This window comes from Euleptes europaea, chromosome 18 (genome assembly GCF_029931775.1).
Source record: "Euleptes europaea isolate rEulEur1 chromosome 18, rEulEur1.hap1, whole genome shotgun sequence".
In the NCBI taxonomy this organism is placed as follows: Eukaryota; Metazoa; Chordata; class Lepidosauria; order Squamata; family Sphaerodactylidae; genus Euleptes; species Euleptes europaea.
In genome coordinates this window covers 21484710-21492982 of record NC_079329.1, presented here as the reverse complement: position 1 = coordinate 21492982, position 8273 = coordinate 21484710, and positions in this window count along the sequence as shown.

Below are 8273 nucleotides of genomic sequence, written 5' to 3'. Positions count from 1 at the left end.
ATTTAATTCTAGCTTCTTGGGGGTCAGATTGTTTTAAAGTTATTTCATGTTATTTTAATCTTATTTTAATGTTTTGTATGATAGATTGGGACGGCCTTCGGCCACAAACAATAAACTTTATCACCATCATCACACTGCGCTCTTTCGATAGGGAAGGGGAAATAGGATGGGGGAAGGCAGGGGAAATAAATATCTCTCACCCCATGAAGGGCTGGGTGCGATTGCAGAGAAAGGGGGCATGAGATCAGTCCGGGCAGGGCTCTTTTTTGCACTGAGATCTCCTTTGGGTCCTCCAAGAGAATAGTGTTGCCTGGTGGGCAGAATAAGGGGAGGGAACAAGAAAAGTCTGGGGTGCGGTGGGCTGGAGGTAGAGGGGACCAAGAGTCAGCCATCCTAGCTGCCCCAATAAGTCGGGTAGCTGGTGGAAAAGAAGAGGCTAAGGTAGTCAGTCCATTGGGTTGCCAACCTCCAGGTACTAGCTGGAGATCTCCTGCTATTACAACTGATCTCCAGCCGATAGAGATCAGTCAACCTGGAGAAAACAGCCACTTTGGCAATTGGACTCTATGTCATTGAAGGCCTTCTCCTCCCCAAACCCCACACTCCTCAGGCTCTTCCCCAAAAACCTCCTGCCGGTGGCGGAGAGGGACCTGGCAACCCTATCAGTACTTGGGACTCCGAGAACCAGGTCAGTCAGAGTAGCTACAGCAGAAAAACTAGGAGCTAGGTCTTCTGAGTTCTTTGTGGGAAGCAAGTGAGGGTGTCCTCCTCATGGCGTAGCAAGAGCAGGGGAAGGACCCTAGGATCTTGCGTTCTGTGGCTTAGAACAGGGCGAGGCCTGGACGCCTGGGCTCTCTGGCAGGGGAGTGGTGCCTAGTGGCTAAACAAACAACCCGAAGAGAGAGTTAAGCCTGACCCTTAGGCTATTTGCATAAGCCATCTTTTTCCCACAATGCCCGGCGCCCGTGACCTCGCTCCCCTCCCAGGAGAGAAGAGAGGGGGTTGCGGGGGCCCGCTGTGCAAAGCTTGCAGGCATTCGAAATGTGCAAAGGGAACCAGCCCCTGCTCCGAGGAGGTATGCGTAGCTTAGCACCGGGCAGGCTCTGACCTGCCACCTTCCAGCCGTGACGCCGATCAGGGAGGCAGGAAACGGGGGCTTTTGCGGGAGATGCCCGACAGTTCTGGCCTGCAGTCGCTAACCCTTTCTTCCTCTCCTCCGACGGGTCCTCTTAGGGACGCATCTGGCTCCCCACCTAGGGCAACACCTGGGCGGTGCACACTGTGTACCCGCTGTTGACAAAACAAACAAAGGCCTTGCTGCTGCATGAGGAGCCCCACGCAGCCCGGCCAGCTCTGGTTCTTTTCTGACAAAGGACAGTGTTGCCTAGGGGGCAGAGGCTCAGACCATGACCAGCAGACCACAGGCTCAAGTTCCTACTCAGTCATGAATCTCGCTGGGAAAGTTTGGCCTGATCGTTGCCTCTCAGGCTGACCAGCGGGGTGTAGTGGTTAAGAGTGGTGGACTCTAACCTGGAGAACTGGGTTTGATTCCCCACTCCTCCACATGAGTGGTGGGCTCTAATCTGGAGAACCGGGCTTGATTCCCCACTCCTCCACAGCAACGGCAGACTCTGATCTGGAGAACCGGGCTTGATTTCCCACTCCTCCACATGAATGGCGGACTCTAATCTGGAGAACCAGGCTTGATTCCCCACTCCACCACATGAAGCCAGCTGGGTGACCTTGGGCCAGTCACAGCTCTCTCAGAACTCTCTCAGCCTATCCTACCTCACAAGGTGTCTGTTGTGGGGAGAGGAAGGGAAGGAGACTGTAAGCCGATTTGATTCTTCTTACAAGGTAGAGAAAGTCGCCATATAAAACCCAACTCTTCTTCTTCTGCCTCACAGGGCTGTTGTAAGGCTAAAATGAGGATTCAAAGGGAGAAAAACTACATTTTGCTATCTTGAGTTTCTTGGGGGGAGGGCACTTATTAACACATAATAATACAATGACTCTGTCTGCTTTCAAGCGACCACCTGTGTCTGCTTCCTAGGTTTAATAACTTCCAAGCACATTGATTGGAAAAGAGGAAAGGATATGGGACTGAGGTGAACGGGGTTTGTGGAGCCAGTAAATAGTATTCCACAGGAAAGGAGGAAGAGGTATTCAAAGAGCCACTGCCTCTTTCCAAGATTCCCTTGTGCAGTTTCAAGTTTTTCTCCCCATGAGGGCCAGAAACTTGCTTTTGTTTGTAAAATTAAAAGCCAAGGTTCTGAGGATGCCAAATTCTAATCCAATGATTTAATTTGGTGCTTGAGCACTTAATTATAACATCAATGAAGCAGGCTTTCTTTGCTTTAAGCCTTCCACTCTCTTCCTCTGTTTGAACCCGGGAGACCTCCCTTCCCAAATAATTCAGAAATCCTGACAGCCCGGCGCTCCTGACTGTTGCTGCTCAGAAGCCATCCACCAGAGAATCCTGTAGCCTAGCCACGATCCACAGGATCTGGGATCTCCACATCTTCAACTACTTGAAGGGCTGTCATATAGAGAGGATGGTGCTGAGTTGTTTTCTGTTGCCGTCGGACCAGAACCAATGGATTGAAATTAAATCAAAAGAGTTTCCATCTAGACATTAGGAAGAATTTTCTAACAGAGTGGTTCCTCAATGGAACAGGCTTCCTCGGGAGGTGGTAAGCTCTCCTTCCCTGGAGGTTTCTAAGCAAAGGCTAGATGGCCATCTATCTGATGCAATGCTTATTCTATGACCTTAGGCAGCTCATGAGAGGGACGGCATCTTGGTCATCTTCTGGGCATGGAGTCGGGGTCACTGGGTGTGTGTGGGGGGAGGTAGTTGTGAATTCCTGTATTGTGAAGGGGGTTGGACTAGATGACCCTGGTGGTACCTTCCAACTCTATGATTCTATGATTCATTGCAGTAATACCTGCCCCCATTCCTCACACATAGTGTAAGGGAGAGATCTGGCTTCTCCATCTGCTTTAGCAACACTTGAATGCCTGGCTGCGTCAATCACCGTCGCTTTGAATTTACCCTGAAGTCAAGGCAGATGCCTCAGTGTTATTGCTGCCCCAGGAAACCGAGAGGGGAGCGAAGGGGGGGGGGGGAAGAGGCAGAGTAATTCAGAAACTAAAGATTACCTTGGGACAAAAGACTCAATATTGGGATCCGGGAACTAAAGAATCTCTGGCTAAGATAGGAGCTGGCCTTTTCCAGGGAACCTAGGAGTTTGGGTATGCACAAGAGAGAATCTAGGTATTCTCCTCCTTTATTCGAATCTAAACTAGGGCAGAAATCCTAAACACATTAACTAGGGAGCAATTCCCACTGAATACAGTGGGATTTATTTCTGAGTATACATGATTAGGATTGCGCCGAGTGTATGTAAAGTCCTGTCAAGCCGCAGCTGACTTCTGGCAACCCAGTAGGGTTTTCAGAGCAAGAGACTAACAGAGGTGGTTAGCCGTCTCCTTCCTCTGGATAGCGACCCTGGTATTCCTTGGTGGTCTCCCATCCAAGTACTAACCAGGGCCGACCCTGCTTAGCTTCTGAGATCTGATGAGATCAGGCTAGCCTGGGCAATCCAGGTCAGGATTATGCCATAGGCCTGGAATAATTTCCTTCCTCCTATTCTCTCTAGAGCAGTGGTTCCCAATCTTTTTTGACCAGGGACCACTAGGACTTTTGTGTTCGGTGCAGGGACCCCAAGGTTCAAAATAAAAATTCAGAGAATTTGAAAATAAACTTTAATCATAACTGTTAGTTAAACATTAAACTTAGAATAATATTTGAATATATATTTTTATAATAGAGAACTTTTAATTGAAAATATTAATTTATTATGGGTTTATAACTTTTGTTTCGCGGACCTTAATTTAGTTCTCGTGGACCCCTGGGGGTCCACGGACCCCAGGTTGGGAACCAGTGCTCTAGAGTAACAGTGCGATCCTAGGCGTGTATACTCCAGAATAATTCCATGGAGTTCAGTGGGACTTTGTAAATTTGTTTAGGATTGCAATTTAAGTCACTAGATCCAAAAGTCTTGGCCTTCAGGGCCTACCCTGGTCTGACCAATTCTCAGAGGTTCCATTTGTGGAACGTGGACGGCATAATCCTTTCCCACCTTTATTTCAGACCACGCTTGAATGGTACACAGTGACTTTTGTATTAGCCATGAAATGGGACAATAGATTTATCATGCATGCCAAGGGTACTAACCCGTTTGCTCAGAAAAAAAAAAGATGGGGAAAATGGAACCAACTGATATGTGTTGAGACCAAACTCTGTTTTTGCATCTTCTTTGACTACGATCAAGCTCCTAAAGGCTTAGCTGTTTTAATATGCCACTAATTTTATGAAGTGTCAAAAATAACCACAATTTAATGTGGTTAAAAACATTCCATTGGATTGGTTGTGTGTGTTATGTTGTGGTTTGCCCCTGAATCTTGAACATCCAGGAGTCTTTAAGTCTTTAAAACTTGCTATCTCCAAGTCCCACTTAATACACCTGAATCCTACCCGTTCCAGTAGTCCATGCCAATAGACCTGATGTTCAGTGATGGACTGGTTGGTATGTCGAATTAGGATCCGGGAGACCTGCGTTTAAATCTCCACCACTGACAGGAACCTCACTGGGTGATTTGGGGCCAGTTGCTCACATTTAACCATGCCTACTTCACAGGGTTGTTGTAAGGATAAAACGGGGAATGGGAGAATCACGTGCATCCCCCTTTGAGCTATTGCTCCTGCCTATGAGACCCCCAAGCAGAAAACTCATTGCTGGGTATTGCACCGAGATGGCTTGGATCCTATTAAACCAAACGGTAACCACCCCACAATCCTAGCAGTCTGGGTGGTTCCTGGGTTGTCAGAATGACAATCCAGTTGCTTTCAAGACCATAATGTCTGCTATTCATTATTGATGATTGTAGAGGGTGGTGGGATTCAATGAAAAGGGGCGAGATCTACCGGTGTTTGGCGGGGATAGCCCCTCGCTCCAGCTTTTCTGCCACTGGTATGCCCTCCCGTCCAAGGAACCCAGGCGTCCTGCTTTCCATCACCAGCCAGTAATCCAAACCAGGCGGGGCAGAGGAGCGAACAAGCCAGGGATATTTCCGCCTTTCCATTCATCTCTCACCAGCTGGTTTTCATCTAGCCTTCCTTGTAGGCAAATATCTCTCTGTGTGTAAGGTGGTATTTCCCTTGACCATGTCCCCCTGCCCCCCCCCTTTACCTGGCTGCAGTAGATCCCAAACGAGGACTGAGGGGTTTGTAGCCCAAACACCTGAGTTCTTGGGCTGGGAAGGGGCATCAAGCCGGGGTGTGTGTGTGGGGGGGGTGTTTTGGGGCTGGATTCTCCAAGGGGCATAAAGATTAAGTCACTGGAAAGGGAGAGGGTGTTGCTGAAGTCCGGGTTCTGTGGGCTGGGTGGGAAAGTGCTTCAAGGGGGGGGCGGCGGCATGCTTTGAGCCTGGCCTCTTTAAATGTAGGGACTGAGGCAGTGGAATGGGCTTGACGCCCGGACTCCTGGGTTCTCCATACAGGGAGTCGGGTCTAGATCAGCCCAGAGGGCAGCCTCTTCCAGCCCAAGGTCTCTTGCAGTGCCCCAGGCATCTGCACTCCTGCCCCTTGGCATGGAATGGAGAGGGGGGGGCTTGAAGCCTGGACTCCTGGGTTCTCCAGACAGGAAGTCGGGTCTCGATCAGCCAAGAGAGTGGCCCCTTCCAGCCCAAGGTCTCCTACCTTGAGGATGCCCATACAGTGCCCTGGGCATCCACGCTCCTGCCCCTTGGCATGGAGGGGGGAGTGGAATGGAGAGGGGGGGGCTTGACGCCCGGACTCCTGGGTTCTCCAGACAGGGCGTCGGGTCCCGATCAGCCCCTTCCAGCCCGAGGTCTCCTACCTTGAGGATGCCCTCGCAGTGCCCCAGGCGTCCATGCTCCTGTCCCTTGGAATGGAATGGGGTGGGGGGGTGGGGGGTTTGAAGCCCGGACTCCTGGGTTCCCCAGACAGGAAGTCGGGTCTCGATCAGCCCAGAGAGCGGCCCCTTCCAGCCCAAGGTCTCCTACCTTGAGGATGCCCACACAGTGCCCTGGGCATCTGCGCTCCTGCCCCTTGGCATGGAGGGGGGAGTGGAATGGAGAGGTGGGGGTTGACGCCCGGACTCCTGGGTTCTCCAGAAAGGGCGTCGGGTCTCGATCAGCCCCTTCCAGCCCGAGGTCTCCTACCTTGAGGATGCCCTTGCAGTGCCCCAGGCGTCCAAGCTCCTGTCCCTTGGCATGGAATGGGGTGGGAGGTTGGGTTGGGGGGTTGATGCCCGGACTCCTGGGTTCTCCGGACAGGGCGTCGGGTCCCGATCAGCCCCTTCCAGCCCGAGGTCTCCTACCTGGAGGATGCCCTCGCAGTGCCCCAGGCGTCCACGCTCCTGTCCCTTGGCATGGAATGGGGTAGTGGGGGTGGGGGGGTGATGCCCGGACTCCTGGGTTCTCCAGACAGAGCGTCGGGTCCCAATCAGCCCCTTCCAGCCCGAGGTCTCCTACCTTGAGGATGCCCTCGCAGTGTCCGAGCATCCACGCTCCTGTCCCTTGGCATGGAATGGGGGGTGGGGGGGTTGATGCCTGGACTCCTGGGTTCTCCAGACAGGGCGTCGGGTCCCGATCAGCCCCTTCCAGCCCGAGGTCTCCTACCTTGAGGATGCCCTCGCAGTGCCCCGGGCGTCCACGCTCCTGTCCCTTGGCATGGAATGGGGTGGGAGGTTGGGTTGGGGGGTTGATGCCCGGACTCCTGGGTTCTCCGGACAGGGCGTCGGGTCCCGATCAGCCCCTTCCAGCCCGAGGTCTCCTACCTGGAGGATGCCCTCGCAGTGCCCCGGGCGTCCGCGCTCCTGCCCCTTGGCATGGAATGGGGTGGGGTGGGGGCGTCGTCGTCTCCTCTCCCTCCAGCCGGACGGTTCAGGTCCGCCCGCACCGAAGGGGACCCGCCGGCGATCCCATTCCCCCGCTCCGCCGTTCAAGCGAGCGCAAAGCCTGCCGGAGTCGAGGGGGGGGGGTTGGAGACAGAGAGAAGGAGCGCGTCGCCGGAGGCTCCGCTCCCAATCCTGGAAGGGGGGGGAGAGCGATGGGAGCGGGGAAGAAAGGGACGGGACGGCTCCAAGACAGGAGGGGAAGACCCAGGCGGAGAAGGACCGGAGGAACTGGTTTGGAGGTGCCGCCGCCGCCGGAGCGGAAGGGAAGGCGAGCGGGACGCGCCGGAGAGCCGTCGAGGCTGGGCCGGCTCGCCCCTCTCGCCCCGCCCGACCCCCAGCGCGCCCTGCCCGGCACGGACGGACGGACGGACGGCCGCCCAGCGCGCACGCCTCGCCGCCCAGCCCCGTCGGGGAAGGCACGAAGGCGCGCTGGGAGTGGGGGGGAGAGGCTCGATGCGGACTAGTCGCCTGCCACGTGCCGCGCCTCGGGGGAAGCCCCCCGCCCGGAAGCCCCCGGCCCAGCCCCATGAACCCAGCCTTGTACTGAATCACACTTTCTGGCCCATCAAAGTCAGTACTCGCAGCGGGTGGCCGTGTTAGTCTGTCTGCAGTGGTAGAAAAGGGCAAGAGTCCAGGAGCACCTTAAAGACTAGCAAGAATATTTTCGGTAGTAGAAAAGGGCAAGAGTGCTCACAAATATTTTCTGTAGCAGAAAAGAGCAAGAGTCCAGTAGCACCTTAAAGACTAACACAGATATTTTCCGGTAGAAAAGGGCAAGAGTCCAGTAGCACCTTAAAGACTAAATATTTTCTAGTAGAAAAGGGCAAGAGTCCAGTAGCACCTTAAAGACTAACACAAATATTTTCTAGTAGAAAAGGGCAAGAGTCCAGTAGCACCTTAAAGACTAACAAGACTATTTTCTGTAGCAGAAAAGAGCAAGAGTCCAGGAGCACCTTAAAGACTAACACAGATATTTTCCGGTAGAAAAGGGCAAGAGTCCAGTAGCACCTTAAAGACTAACACAAATATTTTCTAGTAGAAAAGGGCAAGAGTCCAGTAGCACCTTAAAGACTAACACAAATATTTTCTAGTAGAAAAGGGCAAGAGTCCAGTAGCACCTTAAAGACTAACACAAATATTTTCCAGTAGAAAAGGGCAAGAGTCCAGTAGCACCTTAAAGACTAACAAGAATATTTTCTAGTAGAAAAGGGCAAGAGTCCAGTAGCACCTTAAAGACTAACACAAATATTTTCTAGTAGAAAAGGGCAAGAGTCCAGTAGCACCTTAAAG